The sequence below is a fragment of the Gopherus flavomarginatus genome (genome assembly GCF_025201925.1).
Source record: "Gopherus flavomarginatus isolate rGopFla2 chromosome 13 unlocalized genomic scaffold, rGopFla2.mat.asm SUPER_13_unloc_3, whole genome shotgun sequence".
NCBI classification, from domain to species: Eukaryota; Metazoa; Chordata; order Testudines; family Testudinidae; genus Gopherus; species Gopherus flavomarginatus.
This window is the reverse complement of record NW_026114611.1, coordinates 1,237,903-1,257,608: the sequence shown is the minus strand read 5'-3', so window position 1 is coordinate 1,257,608 and position 19,706 is coordinate 1,237,903. Positions and strand designations below refer to the sequence as shown.

General features: G+C 50.8%; 1 protein-coding gene and 2 non-coding genes across 3 annotated transcripts in view; 2 read left to right on the top strand and 1 right to left on the bottom strand.

Moving 5' to 3' along the window:
* LOC127041580 (uncharacterized) overlaps window positions 1–19,706 on the top strand; it is a 166,578-nt gene that overhangs the window by 135,524 nt on the left and 11,348 nt on the right. The gene's annotated exons all lie outside the window — the stretch shown is intronic.
* TRNAT-UGU (transfer RNA threonine (anticodon UGU)) lies at window positions 3,768–3,841 on the bottom strand. The gene has a single exon. It is a non-coding gene; the product is annotated as a tRNA-Thr (tRNA).
* On the top strand, window positions 4,583–4,656 carry TRNAT-UGU (transfer RNA threonine (anticodon UGU)). The gene has a single exon. It is a non-coding gene; the product is annotated as a tRNA-Thr (tRNA).

Here is a 19,706-nt window from a genome sequence, read left to right as displayed (position 1 = left end):
GTCCAGGGTCCCGATCGGTCAGGATGTGGGACAAACAAGCAAATATAGGGACAGTCCCGATAAAATCGGGACGTCTGGTCACCCTACATCAGGCTTCAAGTTGAGAATCATTTCCCATTCCTGCACTGTGGGAGGGGAGACTTTTAAACTCGCTCTCTTTGCGACTGCACATGGCTAAGCAAAGAGAACAAACCCCAAATCCCCCCCGTGCTTTGGGAGCCAGGTTTGCGGTGGGAATTCTGTAGTTCAGATGACTTCATGCCTGGTCATTGTGATTCTTTACCAGTTTCTCTGGCATTGGGGAATTTTTTTTCACTCCCAGCTATGATGGCCAAGTCGTTAAGATGTGGGAGTTGAAATCCAATAGGGTTCTCCTGTGCAGGTGCGAATCCTGCTCACAGCATGGCCTGTGTTTTAGCCAGTCTCTCATCAGGGCAACACTTCTGTACAACCCCCTCAGACACTCTCAATTCTCTCCCCACCCCAAGTAAATCCTGTTCTGCTCCTTTCATAGAGATCCCTGGGGCACCACCTCACACTGTGTCCCTGAGGGGTCAGGCAAACTCTCAGCACCTGAAGCATCTGCCACTCACCTGGTGCCCCACAGATCAGCCATAGCCCTGGTTCTGCTCCTCTCTCTAGAGTGCGAAAGAAGCTAAGTCAGCGACTCCATGGGAGCTATGGGGCTGCAGAGCCAACAGAGAAAAAATAGGTGCTCAGCACCCACTGACAACCACCTCCCCCCACCCACACACACACTACAGGCCTTGTTGACAAGCTCCTCCTCTTCCCTTTCAGTGCCTCCCACTTGCCAGTGATCAGCTGTTCAGTGGGGTGCAGGAGGCACTGGGTGGGGAGGGGAAGGAGCAGGGACGGGAAGAGGTGGGGGTGGGAGAGGAATGGGTCAGGAAGGTGCAGGAAGGGAAGAGATGGGACGGGACGGGGTGGGGACTTGGGGGAAGGGGTGGAGTAGGGACAGGGCCTGAGGAGGAAAGGGGGGGATTTGTCCCAGTCCCCTCTAGGGCCGGCCCTGAAGGGAAGCACTGACTATTACAGAGTGTTAAACTGAAAATCTAAAGGTCCCTGGTTCAATCCCGGGCTTTGGCAGGCCCTGTCATCCGTCTTTGTGCAGGGGTGGTTTGTTTTCTGGGAGCACAGCAGTGCCTGCACCCAAGGGGAGTTCCTGAGCTTGGGCTCTGCAGTAGGAAAACATAGAACAGGCTTCTGCCCCTAGTTGGCCCACCTGATCTTTAATAATGAGAACTGTCTTTCCAACATGGCAGGAAGAAAGTGAGGCAGGGCAGCCCTCAGGAATGGTGCCAGAGGGCTGCTGGGCAGTGACACGCAGGGATTGGGGATGGAAGCTCCTCTGTGCAGGGAAGAGGCATCTGTAAAAGTGACCCCACAAACCTCTCCTCCTCTGGGCACCTAGAGCAGAGGCAGCTGGTGCTGATGGCTCCAAGGGAAGGCTTAAAAGCCACAGAGCAACTGAGGTCAGGGCTAGAGGAGGGCAGGACCATGCCTAGGTGTGGCCTTCAGACAGGCACAAAATCACCCAGCCAGGCTGCTCCCTGCCATGCCAAACACTCACTGAAGGTCACCAGCATGCGGGGCAGCTGCTGATGCTCTGTGGATAACATCATAAATTGGTAGGAAAGCAGGGCCAGCCCCCATGGTGGGGCCTCTGACTGGTCCCACTCAAGGTGCTCACTTTTGCAGTGGGGCAGGAGATTTTACCCCAAGAGGCTTTTCCCCAGCTTGCGAGAAGCAGAGAAACACCCAGGCTCCGAAGACGCTATGTAGCAAGTACCCTCCAGCACAGGGACAGGCGCACACGCTAGCCTGGGCAGCCGCCCATTTTCTCTGGCAAATCATGAAGGGCAAAGGCTAGATTGGAAGCACCTGGGTCTCATGTCCCAGCCTTTGTGATGCCCAACCGCAACTCCTTCCCGGGGCTCTAGCTGAAGCCAGAGCATTGGCCTGAGCGCCCAAGAAGAGGTTCCAGCCCTAAAGGGAGCAGAACTTTCAGCACAATGGTAAAACTGCAGAAACACAACCACCAAGGGACTCAAACTCTCAATCGTCTGATCCACACTCAGACACCGTATCCATTAGGCCACGTGGTAACACACAAAAAAACAACTCCAAGCACTTCTTTGGAAAAGTCGGACAGTGTGTTTCTCAGGTCATCTACTGAGGGGGGCCGATACTCTGTGGGCACAAGAAGTCGAGTTCCCAGCAATACGTGAGACTTAATTCTATGGAGCCAGGTGCAGGGCTTTGGCAGGGAGGTTCAGGCATGGGGGGATAGGGGTGCAGCGGATGGACCAGCTGTCTAGGTGCGGAGATTTAGTCACACTGAGTCACAGGAGGAAGGAGGAGAAGGAATCCTGCTGACAGGCAGTGGATGTGCAGAAAAGAGGAGGGTTTCCTGGGCCTTTTTTTGCCTCTCTTTTGCCTACCTGCTTGCTCTTGTGGTGAATGGGGAAAATGGTCTCAACTAGCTCAGCTGGTAAAACATCAGGCTTTTAATTTTAAGATCCAGGGTTCAAGCCCCTGTCTAAAAACTCAGGTTTAAGTGGCCTTGTGTGCCAAGAGCCAAATGATTCCTGGTGCTGTCCACCAGCCACATGCTGATTCCCAGAATCCATGGCCATTTCCTCAGGAATCAGGAGAGAGGCCACATCCACAGGAACAGGCCTAGAACAAGCAGTCTCTGGCTGGCAGGAAGCGCTGTGGGGCCAGGTGCTGAGAAAGCTCAGAGGGAGAGCAGCAGAGCTGAGGGGAAGAGAGACAGAGAAGCAATGAGTACAGAGGGCAGGTGTACAGGGGGTTCTGGTCTGGCTATTGTGGGGAACTTCCCTGGTTTATACATGACCCTGGTGCAACTGGCCAGAGAAAGGATCTGAGTCCCCACCCCCTTACCAGAGGCCTGCCTGACCCCAAGGATGCTCTTTCTACTCTCATGTGTGGCAGAGTCCTCATAACCCCAACAAGGCTGGGCCCAGGAATCCTGCTGAGAAACCAATACTAGTCTGGTTGGGGAATTTGGTTTGAATGTATTATTAATATTCTCTTCTGATTTCTGAAACAGTTCAGCTCAGTCTTTGTCCTCCAGGTGTGTTTCCAGATGTTGAGTTATGGGGGAGAGGGCCAAGTCATGGTGTCTCTACCCTTCTTTCATGTTTTCATCCAGCTTCTTAGGAAGCTCCTTTGCTAGGATGTGAATCAAGCAGTGTCCATCCTCACAAGGCAGACTTGTACAAACCATATGATCATTATATGAGAGTGGTGAATATGGGGCTTCCAGGGTGCTGCTTTGAGCACAGCGTGCCACACCTGGGCTTCCATTGCAATGGAGACGTACCCTTAGAGTCCATCTCTCCTGGGATAAAGATGGCAGCAGGGCTGGCCTGGCTCATCTGACTTAGGCTCATAGACGTAAAGCTGAGGGGCTAAAAACTGTGGTGCAGATATTTGTGTTCACACTGAAGCCTGAGTTCAAAACACCCTTGGCCTCAGAGGTTGGGCTCAAGCCTATATGTCTGCACTGTAATTTTACAGAGGTTTGGAGGGAGTTTAGCAAGTGGAAATAGTAAAACTGCATTGAGGGGAGTGGACCACTGACCTATCAGCTCTTAACACCCAAACTTTTAGTAACTCTATTATCAGTGCCTGTGCGTGTAATTTAAACCATAGGTCCATCTAGTTCTGAATCTTGTCTTCTGACAGTAGCCAATGCCAGGTGCCCCAAAAGCCACTCCCCAAGGCACCACTGGGAGTTGAACCCAGGATCTCCTGTTTACAAAACAGGTACTTTAACCACCTAAGCCATGGTACCTGCTGTTACTTAAAGCATCGTGTCTGCCCACACCTGACTGTCTGCCAATCCCCACTGGGCCCTGAGAAACGTTGCTCGTGTTTGGCTTCTGTAAAACAGAGAGCAGGTGAAGTTTTGCTCCCAAGGTGTGTGTGTGATTCTTTGGACAGATCTACACTACAAAATTAGGTTGGTGTAATTACGTTACTTAGGCTGGTAATGCAGTATATCAACCTAATCCCAGGGCAGATAGCGGCTCAGCTGTTAGAACTTTCTGGAGCTATGAAAGGGGAGGGGCCCAGCCTCTGTAGCAGGAATGCAGGGCAGGTGAGTTCACAGTGGGCATTATGGGATACTGGTGGAGGCCAGTTATGGTGTTATAATGACCAGCAGCATTTACACTGACAATTTGTCACTTTAAGTTTGCTGCACAAAGCTCTAGGCCTCTCATCGAGGTGGTTTTATTTTGTCACCAAAACAGGGCAGTTTTGTCGCCAGACGTGGCATTGCAGTGTGTGCACCAGCCAAAAGCTGCTGAACGAGGGAGTGTTGTGTGTTTTTTCACACACCTGAGCAATTAATGATGCTGAAATAACTTTGTAGTGCAGACCTGGTCAAAGATTCACACACACACACAGCTTGCAAGGAAAAGCTCACCTGCTTCTCTGCTTTGCAGAATCCAAACACAAGCAAAGCTTGTCAGGCCCCAGTGAGGATGGCAGGGAGTCAGGTGTGGGCAGACACTGTAGTTAACTACAGGTGGGCACCATGGCTTAGCTGGTTAAAGCCCCTGCCTTGTAAGCAGGAGATCCTGGGTTCAACTCCCAGTGGTGCCTTGTTGATTAACTCTTGGGGCACCTGGTATTGGCTGCTGCCAGTGGACAAAACACAGAGCTACATGGGCCTTTGGTCCGGTCCAACATGGCAGTTTTAATTATACTCACAGGCACTGATAACAGAATTACTGAAAGTTTGGGAGTTAAGAGCTGATAGGTCAGTGGTCCAGCCTCTCACAGATGACCCCCTCCCTTTGGGACAGGGGCAGATCTGGGCTCTCGCACCAATTGCTCATTGTGGCTTCCAATCTGTGAGCAGCTCATTTAGTTTGCACCAAGGGTTGAGCCCTGCTTCATGCACCGTGTGTGAGATGAAAATCCTAAACCACCCTTTGAAATAACAAATGCAGCAGGACGTGTTATTGTCCCTGCCCCAAAGCAGACAGACCATGGAGAAATACCATTGAGTCCAGGTATTACTCCACTGCCATTTTACATTTTTTGCTTGCTAAACTCCCTCCCAACCTTGAGGGCTCCCAGAGCCCAATATTGAGCTTGAGCTGAGATGTCTACAGTGCAAATTTACCACCCCACGGCCAAAGCCTTGGGAGCCCAGCCTCCGAGACCCCACGAGGGGTGAGGGTTTCCAAGCCTGGGCTCCAGTTCCATTCCCAGGAGCCCAAATCAGATCATCCAGGCCATCAGGATTTTATCACAGTGTAGATGCCCTCTTAGGATATGTCTACATTGCAATGTAAGCCCAAGGTTAGCAGAAGTCATGTCAGCAGCCCCAACACATAAACATAAACCATGAGGAAAAGACCCACCCCCAAATAAGCTGGGCAGTGTCCTTTTCCGTACGGTTTGTAAATCCAGCAACCAAAAGTCCTTAAACATGAGCCCCCCCCGGCACCCCACTCACACAGCTGTTGTCCTTAGTCAGTGCAAGCCCAGAGGTGCCTCTGTAGAGTTCACCTGCCATCCTGAGTGGAAAATGGGGAAAATAAGAAGGCACCGTATTCACTGTGTTGTCTAGGAACTCACTCATCCCTCCACTGCCACCCTGTCCTAAAGCTGGTTTAACACCTAAATTTTAGTATTGGGACCCCAGCCCACTTGGTACTTGGAACCCTTGTCCCCTGCCTAGCAAGTGCTATTGAATTGAAGGTGAGTCCCTCAGTCGGGGTCTGCCAAGCACAGTTGTGCTGCCCTTGATTCACACAACAAGGATAACAACCCTTTATTTCTCCTGTCCCAATAACAAGGAGACTGGGAATCCAACAAAAGCCAAAAGTGATCATTTTGGCAAGCAACGCAACATATTTCCAACGCACTGTAAAATCCACATGCAGACTCATACACAAAACCTTGCAAGAAAATCTTCCTGAGGGAGTCTGAGGCACCTGCTGCTGGAGGGAAGGAGGGAGCAGTGGTTTGGGATTGAGGGGCACTGGGAATAGGAGGACCTGTGCGTTGGGATTGAGGAGCAGTGTAAAAGGAGGGGGCTGTGGGTTGGGACAGAGGAGAAGGGTGAAGAGGAGTAGGTTCTGGTTGGGTGAGGAGCAGTATGCACAGGAGGGGCACTGGATTGGGACTGAGGGGCACTGAGAGTAGAGAGAACATGGGTTTAGGCTGAAGAGCATCATCATTTGGGGATCCAGCATGATAGAGGAAGGCAGCAGGTGATTCTAATTCCTTAGAGATATTCTGTTTGTGTTTTCTGTGTGTGCGTGTGCATGCAGGGGAGGAACATGCTGTATGCCCAGAGGCCTTTATTCCTCCAGGCTGCAAGGACAGAGAGGATGTCAGGAAGTTGCCCCTTCAAACCCACACACACAAAGCCCCTCTTAGGAAAGGCACAGTCTTGAAGACAAAAAGTAACACCAAAGAGGACATCAGAAGAACAATTTTTAAAGATATAGTGAGTAGTTTATTACCTGACCAGGGTCTTGAAACTGGACCCTCAGATTAAAAGTCTGACATCTACCAGCTGAGTTAGCCAATCTCACAGCAAAAGAAGTACAAGTTATGCAGAGGAGAAACTAGTCAAGAAAAAGGGAAATGGATACAATATGGGAAACCTGCTGCTCTGTCTCTCTTCCCAGCCCTGGCTGGCCTGGTATTAGTGCAGGTTAAAAAGACAGGGAAATATTGGCATCTACCAGCCTTTCATAGCTGTACAAGACTCAGGCACAGAACAGAGGTGCCCATCAAAGAGATAATGATAATGATGGGAAGGTTCACAATTGACTCAGTAGTTGCATACAAAGGTGCACGTTTGGCAGTTACATTGGGAAATTCTGGCTCCTTCTCAGGCTCAGATTGGCCACCCCGGTCTAGGTGTAGAAGTTACAACATTGAAACTTGAAAGAGGGCCAATTTCCCCATCATTTCACACCTTACATCCAAACACGATGACTTTCTGAATGAACCCGCCTCGTTCAGCTAGAAGATCTTGGGGTGGGTGTAGGAGTCACTGGGTAAAATTCTCTGCACTCTGTTCTGGATCAGGTCAGAGTAGAGGTACCTAGTGATCTAGTCTGGCTGTAAAATCTATATATCAACCCCAATTATGGTGTGAAATTAATCCTCAGGAATGGCTGTTCCCCACCCAGATCCCAGCAAAGGCTTTCAAGGAAGGGGGCTGTTGAGGAAGGAAAGAAGAAAGATGTCCTTCTCTCCCTGCAGGAACTGGGCTCTGCGCATTGGAAAAGGAGGGGAAGGAAGTGGCCACATGATGGCAGTGGAACTAAGAAATGAAACACAACAGGCTTCTGTGCACATTGATTCTGCACAGTGAACGAACCTGACTCCTGTATCATGAAAAGCCAAAAGCCATTTCTTTGTGTGACAGGGGAAAAGAGTTTCAATCATTCCTGCCCATTTACTTTTGAATTATTTTACATTATAAAGAAAATTGTAACAAAATTAGTCTGACCTTGAGCTGCCTGTTATTAAAAGCCTGTTCCCCAATTCAGTTCCAACTGCCCTGCTAGAAACACCCCCAGGTCCCTGCTCACCCCAGGAAGAGGAAAAAGAGAACCCCCCACTGGGCACTGCCCTTGGCTCCAGGCTGCTGTCCCAGGGTGTGTGTGGGGACTGATTGTTTGCTGCTGAGGAGGGAGCCAGTAGAGGGCTCTGGTGCTCTGCTCCTAGCATCTGCCCAGCCCAGGCTGTCCTCTGCCTCAGCTGCTGCTCCCAGCCTGCTCTAGAGTCAAACAAGCAGGGCTCCCAGGGGAACAGAGGCTGGGACAGGGCAGCAGCCTGGGTTGGGCTGGGAAGATGCTAGGAGTTCTCGTTCCCTGAGAACTGGCCTGGCTCGCTTCTCAATAGCAAACAAACCAATTCCACATCCCCTCCCCAGAAAAATCAGCCTGAAGCCAAGGGCAGCAGGGGATGATTGCCTTTAGCTCCCACCAAGGCAGGAGAGAACCCAGGGCCTTTCTAGCAGAGCTTATGGAACTGACGTGGGGAAACCAGCCTTTAATAACAGGCAGCTCAAGTTGAAACTAAGTGTTTTTAATGATTTCTACAACATTAAATAACCCTGCAATCATAGTGTCATCATCCATAAAATTGCTTCAGCCTTACAGGTTCTCAAGTACGAAACTAAACATCTCTTCAAATCCAAGGAAGTGGAGATCAGTCAATCTTCAGAGTCATCCCACATAAAATAATCATGTTGTGGTACATACTGGCCCATCATGTGACCATCGCTTTTCCCTCCTCTCTGTTAAAAGTTTTAGTATTTTCACAGAAACTTTCTTCCCTCAGGAGAGACCTGGGAAGCAGGGCTGCCAGCCAGACAAACACCTTAAGAGGAAGCATAATCTGTCAAAAAATGATCTCCCTCCTTCAGTTCAGTGACACTCTGAAACGTTACTTATCAGGGCAGAGCCGGAGGATTGAAAGCAGCTACATCAAGCCTCTGTGTAGCTAGCAGGAATGAACACAACACTCCCTTATATCTGAAGAGATGTTTAGTTTTACTCTTGGTAAACTACAAGGCTAAAGGGAAAGATGATGGCGGTGTCAGATATAAAGAGTGAAACATGAAACAATCATCATAGTTATGCCCATAGCAACTGTAAATATTTCTAAATTCTTCTTATTATCATCAGTGTATTATTTTCTCTGTCATCTAGACATTGACTAGACCTTGAACAAGAAATTTGGGTCTTGACAAAATAATCAACTACCTCTCATTAAGTAATGGACTTGACACCCACTCGGGTGTCTCCACGCAGGTTCAAGTACTAACAACAGTGGCACCTTACAGCCATAGCTTTTAATCAGGGCAATACATTGATACAAATTCCTGTTAAATCATTTCTCAGCCAGAGTCCATCGCCCACATTCCTTAAGACACTGGGCCACCATGTGGACGTTTCATTTCTCGCCTCAATTTCAAACAGAGACACAATTTCCTTTGCACAGATCCAATAACAGTAAAACCTCCCTGAGTCTCTTGTCTGAGCCAGGGCATTCGATTCCAGTGAACCCTTCTGTCCTGCAATGGCAATGGTCAGACAGAGGGGACATGACCACCTGCACCCTACAGGGAGATATTGGCTCGGCTCTTTCTTTCTGCTGCTGTTGTTAGTCCATGAAACATCAGGGATGGAATGCAAGGCTGAGCTCACACACCAATCCCCTGAAACATTTCAGTGCCCCAGAGAAATCCTGCCCCTGGCTATTGGAATGATATGGTGGAGATTCGAATTGGAAAGGGACTGTCTGAATTGTCAGTGTGGGGAATGAACAACAATCTATAGCAATGTCGTTAGCCACAAACACACTAATCATGCTCCAGCTGGAAGGGAAATGGGCAGGAACTCTTGCTGTTCACCATGGGCACAATTACACTAATGCACAGCCGTGAGTGTGCTGGGGGAGCTGGTCTGAGCCATTTGAAGTGACAATTCTGTGAGAACAGGTTCATCGTGTAGGGCAGCAGCTGTACATCAAGTATTGTGGCTGAGTGGTTAAGGTGGTGGACTAGAGATCCATTGGGGTCTCCCCACACAGGTTAGAATCCTGCCAACTATGGAAGCATTAGTGTGTTGTCATTGCTGCTGTCTTACTGCCTGACTATCCATGGAGCCAGATCTGCACTCCCTCTGAGTCTGGCTATGCTTAAAATACTGCTGTAGCACTGTGGAGTATACAGTGAGTGAGGAGAGGGGTTTTCCATCCCTGTAATAGCTGCATTGGCAAAACAGTTTTTTCTTCCATTTAGCACTATCTAACCATGGCTTAGGTCAGCTTAATTATACTGGTTCTGGGGGGTTTCACACCCTGAAAGACGTACTTGTTAGAGGGTTTATCCCATCACCCTCCCATTCCCTGGTCCTTCTCACGTGACCAGAGAGCAGCAATTCATGAAGCTCAAAGGTGCAAACAATTCAATGTTTATTGGGGTAAACTTCCAGCAAGCAATGATTCCAGTTTCCTTCCTCAGCATCCCCCTTCCCAGCTCTGACACCACAGAGGCTTGCCCGTGACCCCGTTCCCTTCCCTGTTCCTATTCTCCCCCTTAGCAAAACATAATTCCAATTCCCCTACCTCAATTCCCATTCGCATTCCCCCCTTACTTCCTGATTGACTGCAGACTATATAGTAAAACTTGAGTTCTGCTTAGCTCTATCTTAACCAATCATTTTACTGACCAATCCTAACATTGTAATATGATTATCTAACCAATTATACCCCACCACCTTAATTGGTTTACACAAAACAAATTAATTATACAGCAGACAGAAACAGTTACAGAACCAGACAGAGATTATACAGACAAGCAATAGGAAAGTGGGGACTACAGTGACAGAACAGCAAGGAAATGAGGATTTCACACCCCAGCTGTTGGTAAGTGAGTTGTTCCCAGACAGGATGCTATCATAGAAGAGGTGGTGGGTGCTGGTTGCTTAACTGTCTGGTGCACAAGGGAGGATTTTGAGGTTCACCATTACTCTCTCAGAATGCCAGCACCCATCTTTTGTTCACTTAAAAAGTGAACAGGGAGATTCCAACACCACAGAACTCATGGAGCTCCAGGAAACATGTAACTTTAGGTCCAGATGAGTGTGTCTAAAAATCAGCTGTGCTGTAGAAGGTCTCTAGGAGTTGAAAGAGATGTGCCATCTTGACCTCCCTAAAGAGTTCATCAACTATTAATGGAAACTAGGGTTGATAAGTCACATTCTTTATAATATCAGGATGGTGGACTGGTCTAAAGTGCTAGTTATAAGTTTCGTTCTTTTCCAATCCATTGGGTGTTCTGGTCTCTGCATGGAGACGTGGTTTCAAATCCCACTCCTGACATGACCATTTAATTCTATCTGCAGAAAATGGCCTCACTTCAATCTCCTTTGCAACAATAGAACACCATTTGCTTAGCTTTTCTCTTCCAGTAGTTGTGAGAGAAGCTCCAAACCAGGGGGAAACAGGGCCTGTTCTCTCGACCCATCAGTTTTTGTCTTCCTTCATTCCAAGCCATTTTCTGATACATCCATTTCCCACACTTTTATGAAACTTTAGAGTCATCATTTAATTGCCACACAACTGTACTTATGAAGTGAAGTGAAACACAACATTTTTTGGATATTCTTGCAGAAGAGTTTTGTTTTCTGACCTGGAATTGAACAGGGGCTACCCGAGGGGGACAATGCTGCTCCCTTTTCTTGACTCATCCAAAAAACATAAGTTGTGGTGCCCTTTGTTTCCTGTTCTTCAAACACCTGTCGGGGTGGCCTAGGGAGACTTGGCCCTGACCCTCCCTGCCCTACCTTTCTATATGATTCTGTTGTGTGGGTTTGTGCTGTGTCGCTGTTCCATGCTGAGCTGTTTTGCACAGTGTCCCTTTGCACTCTGATGCATTGTTTCGTGTTGTATGGTTTTTGTACTGGCTTGTGTTGCACTGGTTTGAGCTGAGCTCTTTTGCAGTGCGTCATTTTGCCCCATGGGACGTTCATTTGCATGGTGCTGAATTGTCAGGCTTTGCACTCCTACGTGTTGTCACTTTGTGCTGTGGAATGTCAGTTCACGCTGAATTGTTAGATGTTAGATTGGGGTGTTTCCACTTTTGTTGTTGTTTATATTGTATTGCGATAGCATCGAATTATAGAGCTGTACGGCTGCAAGGGCCCTGGAGAGGTCATGAAATCCAACCCTCTCTGCTGAAGCAGAGCCAAGCAGAGACGATGCATTGGGGGCATGTGGGACCAAGTGTCCACAGCAGTCAGCCCAGGCAGGGAGCAGAAGGAGAGAACCAGAGCCAGAGCAGGTTGTCTATGTGACCAAGTATATGCAGAGTATCCTTGACAGAGGTTTGTTCAACCTGTTCTTAAAAGCCTCCTAGGACAGAGACTCCACAGACACTCTTGGGAGCCTATTCCAGAGCTTAACTACCCTCAGAGTTAGAAAGCTGTTCCCAGAATGGGCTTCTGCCCCTAGTTGGTCCACCTGACTTTAACGATGAGAGCTGTCTTTCCCAACATGGCAGGAAGAGAGCAAGGCAGGGTGACCCTCAGGAATGGTGCCAGAAGGCTGCTGGGCAGTGACAGCCAGGGATTGGGGATGAAAACTCCTCTGTGCAGCTGAGGAAGGGCAGCACCAGGGAAGGAGCATCTGTGAAAATGCCCATGTGGAAGGTGGAAGGGATTTGGGGGCCCAGGAGGAGGGTGCTTGATGTTCAGTGCCTTGGAGCAGCTGGACTTGGACATGGTGGGTGTTCAGGAAATGCACATTAACAACTCTAGGGTAGCTCAATAGGCAGAGGGTGATTGGAGGAAGGGCCCCCTGTCCAGGGAAGAATGATGGCCTGGAGTCTTGTTTTTCACATTCGCGGTGCGAGTACAGAAGGTGGTGGAGCTCCGACCAGGGAGGGCATTACTGGTAGACTTTGTGCTCTGTGGCACTGGTTACTGCTATTTTAGTGTGTATGGTCCCCAGTTAAGCCATGAGAGGGAAGATCAAAGGCTCTCTTCCTCTGGACTGCATGATATTTGTTGTTGGGGGGACGATTTTAATTGTGTCAGCCGGCCTGAGGACCGCTGGTCCCGTTTTCCCAACCGTCAGAGGACACACTTTTACAATGAGCACTACCAGGCACAGGTCTGTAGTGAGGTCAGCTTAGAGGAGCTCACTCCAGCCATAGAGGGGGTTCACCTTTCTGTGGGGACAGACCACTACTCGCATTGACCGGATTTATGCTTAGCTTTTGTGTCTTTAGCATGGTGCTTCTCAGATTCTTTCTTGGCCTGACTTGTAACACTTTGACACTTAACAGGCCAGAGTTTGTGCACCTTCCTATTATCCTCACTAGGATTTGATTTCCAAATTTTGAGGAATGACTTTTGCCTCTAACAGCCTCCATTCCTCGGCCGTTTACCTAGAGTGGCTTTCTGCTGGTCGTCCTATTGTCATTTCTGATTTAGGGCACACGTTTCATCTGAGCCTCTAATTGCAGTGTTTTTAAACGCTCTGCATGCTGCGTGCAGGCACCTAACACTTGTGACAGCAGCTCCTTTTAATTCCCATCTAACCATCTGTACTTAGGCCGATAGGTCGACTTTAGGTTTTTAACTTTGAGCGGTAGCTGAGAAGATGGTAAATTGGACAGAAACCCGTTCAACAACCCTCTTCATTTCCTTGTTATTTCCTGACTTCTTTATTCATCGCCTTTTCCTTATTTCCTGGCTGAGGCGGCTAGTGTTTTTAGTGCCCTAGGCGGATGGCCATTTTGCCGCCCTGCGCGCTGGTCCTATGGCTGCAGTGGACCTGCCACAGTCGTGCCTGAGGAAAGGGTCAGCTGGTAAGCGGCTCCGGTGGAGCTGCCGCAGCCGTGCCTGCAGGAGGTCCACCAGAGCCGCGGGAGCAGCTGACCGTCCGCAGGCACGACTGCAGCAGGTCCAACGGAGCCACCTGCTGCCCCCCAGGGCAAAATGCCGCCCCCAATAATGCTGGCACCCTAGGCAATTGCCTAGGCCGCCTAAATGGAAGCACCGGACCTGCTGGCACCTCTGACTGCCTGGGCTGAAGGCAAGAGGCAGGCCTGGGCAGGGTGAGGGCCTCCTGTCCCAGAATGAGGCCGCAATACTTCCTCGTCCCCTTTTCCCACCCACACCGGCAGGTGGCTGCTGCGGGAGAACACAAGGGAGGCTCTCGGGACGCTTGGCAGTGCTGTGTGGCTGTCAGGGGAAAGAGCTGAGGCTCCCGATTCGACCTGCGATTGACTCACGTGGCTCTGCGCGCTGTCAGCCAGGGCAGGCCAGGCTGCGGACGTGACTTAGGCTTGGGTAGCATGGCCGCACTTTCCTGATGAGGCAATGAGGCAGGCCAAGGGTCTTGCACAGCATACAGGGAAGTGGGAAGGAGGCATCTTTGAGCCAACGTGTCTCGTCCACTTCTCCCTTGCCACTTGGGCGGAGGTGGGAAAGGAGAGAAATGTTCCCGGCTGAAGGTTTTGTGCTCGGCTTTGAGGATTAATCCCAAGCCTCTAGGACGGCTGTCGGGAGATGGGCTTTTGCAGCGCAGCCCTAACACTCTTCCAGCCAGCAGGTGAACCCACAGTGTCCGAGAGGGAGCCTTCGGGGCGGTAAAGGGGAACATCACGGCTCCCAGCAGACCTTGAGGAGCCCATGAGGGGCCTTCAGTGGCATCCCTGGGGGAGCATAAACCCCCCTCCTTTCCATTAACAGCTGAACTCACTGACCTATGGTACCACAGAGACACCTACCAGCAGCTGTTTGCCAGGGCCGCTGCTCAGCACCCTACAGCACTTCCTGCCAGTGCCAGAGCTCACCAGGCACTAGCCTGGAGCCAGGGCCACTAGGTGCTGCTGAAGAAAAGCCAGCAGAGTGACACAGCGTCTGTGGATTAATAGAGGTAGATTAATCAAAACCCTCTTCTGCCAGCACCAGGTCTCCTTCTTCCTACACTGGGCCTTCAAGCGAGGGGGTGGCTGGCACAGCCCCAAGAGTCTAACCTGTGAGGCAGGAGGCGGCTGATGCCTGCAGCCTGCTGGGGAGCTCCCAGAAGTTATTAAGGGACAGAGACTCAATGCCCTTAGTAACAAGGGTTTGGGGTTCATCGAGGTCAGTTAGGGGGTCACTATGTCAGCCCTGTAACCCTGGTGTCAGGTCACCATGCAGCTTTGATCTAGAGCTCAGATCTCAACAACTGACCAGCAGCCCACAACCTCCCCCTCGGTCTGCCCCACCTGGTTACTCCTTACAGGCTGACCTTACCCCGCTTCCAGCCCCGGATTCTCCCCCTAATTATCCTACTGCCACTCAGAGCCACGGACGTGGAGGTGCTGAAGGAGGGAAGGGTGACTCTAGGGTGGGGTTCTTGTCTAAAAATGGCTGGCAGAAAGGTGGTGCTCAGCTCTGTCAGTCACTTGCCTAGTTGCCTTGCTGCCAGGGGATGCAGACATTTCTGTAAGGTGCAGTAAGGGGTATTTGGCTTCTAAGTGAATGTGAGGAATGTGCATTTATGAGAGAGAATTTTTGCCATTTCAGTTGTACATCAGTGGCCTAATGGATAAGGTATTGGCCTCCTAAGCTGGAAATTGTGGGTTCAAGTCCCACCTGGGGTGTAAACTTCCTGTATACTGCAAAGAAACCTTGGTCTTGTTTTCACCAAGGAAGCTGGGAGATGTTTGAACACAAAGTGCTGGATCTTGGGAACGCTCCCCCAGAGATGTTATCTTTTACTTCTAAACCCCTCAGTTGCAAACAATTAATACTAGTGTTTGTCTGAGAATAGAGTGAAGGGGAGTGTTTACTCTGACACGTCCATGAGTGAAACAGACAGGAAGAGCAAGGCTGTTCTGAAAGAGAATGGATCTGTCTGGAGACAAAGCAGACCCTGAGAATGAGCAACGGTGTGAAAAGAAGAGGTTCAAATGTGTGTTAGGTTGGTCTGCCAAATTTAAAGAAAATCCCAATGCCCGTAGCATGATGCAGACACTGGCGGTTTCTGATCTTTTACTGAGAATTCATTGAGAAATATTTTCCTTAAGTATATTATGGAATATTGGGCGGGCTAGGAAGGCACCATTCTTCCTGCTTTCAGCCTTCCAGACCTCATGGCTACGTGGCCTGGGACCAATGCGCCCCTTCCAGTCAGCTGCTAGAGCAGACCACAGCAACACAGACAGGGGAGGCAGCAGGGCAGACTGGAGCTCTAGGAAGACGTGGGACCAGGTCTCATCAACGGGGAGGTGGCCACCCCAGCATGCACAAGGCTGAGCCAGCAAGTGTAGTGTGCGCTGCAGCCTGCCCCTACTCACTTTTGCAACTGTGTTGCCCTGAGGACACTCATATGTCTGTGTGGTATCAGCTCCCTAGATAGGCTCACAGAGCAGCTGAGCCTCGCTTGGCAGAGCCTGGCCAGACCCCCAGGAAGGGGAGGACATGCACTCAGGCCCTGTAATGGGTGATGCCAGGGTGGTACCTCCTACTGTTTGTCTCAGGGATTAGCTTGCTCAGCTAGTGTTCCCTCTCCTGGTGGTGCCTTGTCCATCACTGTCACTGCTTGCAGACCTGCCTCAGTCCAAGTACTGCAGCATCCTCTTTATGACTCGGCCATCCGGCCGTGCCATGATCTGTGCTCCTCCCTTCCAGGGTGACGTAGGCGGGTGTGTGGAGAAGTGTCTCCCAATCCAGCCGTTTCCCCAGTGGTGAGTGGCTGGTATCCAGGTGCACACTACTCTGGGTCCCAGCCCAGGGATCCTGTACATAACAGCTTCTACTTCCTCTCCTTAACTTCATCCTCTAGTGCTGCTCAATTCCTGGGCCGCTTCCCCGCAGCCCCAGCACGTTCTTCACCCTCTTCTCAGGGTCTCAAGCCTGCAAGTCCCAGCAACCAGCCAGGAGCTCTCTCTAGCTTCCTCTGGTCCCTGCCAGTTGCTGCCTTGCCAGAGGAGCTGTGACCCTGCACCCCATATTCTTCATAGATATATTGTTATGATATGCATATGGCACAGCTAAGATGTGTTTTATGCAAGATGGGCCATGTGAGATATTACTGGAAAGGTCGGACTGTCCTTGAACTCAAGATTTAGGTGCACTAAGTCCAGAGTCGACATGGCTGTCCTTGGGTTCAGGATTGCGTGAGTGAGTCAACATGGCCATCCTTTGGTTCAGGTCTGCAAGGCCTAATGGCCAGATCAGGGGGCTGCTTCAAAATGCGGATAGTGTCTGGATTAAGGGGAACTGGGCCCACTTGACTCCACTGGGTCCCAGCCCCAGGCCCTCTCAAGTTGAGTGCGTTTGTTACCCAGCCAGCCAGGATCCTACTGAAACATGCTGACCTTACACTGGTATGAGATACCACTCACTCTACCTCCCGGACCACTTCCTACCTTGTTTCCTGAAGCTGTCGTCCATCTATCATCAGGGTCTCTGGTTCCCTGGCACTGGCAGCTCCATAGAACTTTGACTCCCACCAATTGACTGTAGGTAGCAAGTCTCCAGTCTGGTACCTGGGATCTCTGGTCCCACAGTCAGGGGCTGTAGCGGCTCCTGGCCTGGAGCCTCCACCAAGCATGCGTCTTCCTCAATGGCCAGCCCAGACTGAGCTGAGCTGTTCTCCTTTATACTGACACAGCAGCTGGAGCATGCCCAGCAGGGTCTGAGGGGCAGGACTTCCTCCAGCCATAGTGTGGAATTAACCCTTTCTTGCCTAGTGCGGGGTATGCACACCCCATAATGGACTGTAATATTTGATCTGATTATTTGACCCCTCCCATGCATTTCGGAAGTGTCTGAGGCACAGAGGCTTCTTCTGGGTCTCCTTTCTTCTGGCACTGAAATGGAAATGGTTCTTTCATGTGCATAGTGGGCAAGAAGTAGGACTTTCTGCAAGGGTCATTAACAGCCAGTCAGACTGAATTTTTTTTTTAATTCCAGCAAAAAAGTTTCAGCCTTTTCCAGAAAGGGCCTTATGCTTGTTTTCCCAGGGCGCCATTTTTTTCACTACCATTAAAGCAGAGAGAGGCCATTTTGCAGGAGGTGTCAGACACTGATCTTTTGCTCCGTGCCCACAGAACTCACTGAGCATTTTCCAGCCTGGGGTTGAGAAGGACGTTCTCTGCAATTGCTCCTCTGAGCTGTCAGAAGATGCTCTGTGGCTGACACTCCACAGTGCTACATTCACTCCGAGGACAAGTCAAATGCTGCGCCAAGGGTGGTGAGTTCCCCATGAATTCCTGTGTGAGCACACACTGCCCCTGTCCTCCACACACACTGCTCGTACACACACTCACACACAATGCCACTGTCCACCACACACACACTGCACATACACACTCTCACACACACACACACACAGTGCCACTGCCCATCACACATTCTGCACACACACACACACAAAGTGCCACTGTCCACCACACATACTGCGTACACACACAGTGCCACTGTCCACCACACACACACAGGGTCGGTGCTACCATTAAGGAGAACTAGGCAGTTGCCTAAGGCACCAAGATTTGGGGTGCCAAAAAGCGGTGCCTCCAATTTTTTTTTTACAGTGGTTCCTCCCCGAGTACACAGTCGCTGCTCCACTTCTCCCGCCTCCCAGGCTTGCAGCGCCAATCAGCTGTTTGGCGCCCCAAGCCTGGGAGGAGAATTAGAGCGGGGGCGGCGTGCTCGGGGAAGATGCGGAGCAGAGGTGAGCTGGGGTGGGGAGGTACTGCATGGCTCCCAAGCAAGGGAGCTGCCGTGGGGGGGAGGCGCCTGAGGGCGGAGGGTGGGGAGCTAATGCAGGGCTGGGGGTGGGGGGAGCAAGGTGAAAGTTTTGCCTAGGGCGCGAAACTTCCTTGCACCGGCCCTGCACACACACACACACACACACACACACACACACACACACACACACACACTGCCACTCTCCACCACACACACTGCACATAGACACACACACCATGCCCCTGTCCATTGCACACACTGCACACATACACACACACACACCGTGCATGCTGCGCACACATCAACTGCAACAAAAGAAACACAAACTACACACTCTGGAGACAGTTGGTTTGTTTCCAGGCTGCTTTTACTTACAAAGGTGCTGAAGTGTGATCTCTCTTCTTTTTCCGTGGGCAGAAACGCAATGGAGGAGAATCTCACATCCCTGAGCTGCCAGGTGACAGTGGCAGGAGAAAAATGCAGAGCACTGAAATTTTAAAACACTCCTAAATATTTCACACTGTGGGTTGGGGTGTCCAGGAGGACCCAAGGGAAGGGACTAGGGGGATTAGGGCGAGAGGAGGGTGGTGTTAACCAGAGTGCACTGTGGGACTGGGGGATTTAGAGACCCCAGCAAGGAGAGGCAGGGGCGGTTGCAAGGCCCCACAGTGGCTGAAAAGGGGAACCCGGCAGATTGGGGGGTAGCAGAGACTGGAGATGAGGAACCTCACACCCAGGGAAGGACTGGGGGAGTGGGGAGATGGTAAAGTGGGGCCCAGCAATGGATAAATGGGTTAGAGGCAATTGGGGGAGGGGCACTGAGGACGAGGGGGGAGGATGTCAGGGGCAGGGCGCTGAGGGTGGGGGAGGAGGAGGTTGGGGGAGGGGCGCTGAGGACGGGGGGAGGAGGAGGAGGTCAGGGGCAGGGCTCTGAGGATGGGGGGAGGAGGAGGGAGGAGGGGGTTGGGGCTGGCTCATGGGACGGGGAGGTGGGATGGGTGGGGGGAGGGGCCCCACAGACAGAGGGAGTCACCGGAGGGAGGATGGGGAAATGGGGGCCCAGGGATGGGGCAGGTGGGGGGGGCTGAGGTGGGTGTTAGTGTGGGAGCCTCACTGCTAGCGCAGACTGGGCAGTTTTTTTCATGAGAGACACTGTCCCAAGCAGGACTAATGCTTAGACCTGGTGATCAGTGATTTCAGATCTGCTGGTCTGCAGCAAGACTCTACAGTGAGTCTCAGTCAGCTCTGTTATTACACAGGGATGAACAAAAGGGTCAAGTGGTGCCTGGAACCCTTAGAAGAATCCACTCCACCGAGTACAACACTTGTCGCTACCTGCTCTCAGCTCCATTGAGAATGTTTTGGGGTCACTCCTTGCATTTATCATCTTAAGAGTCTCAGAGCATCATAATTAACAGG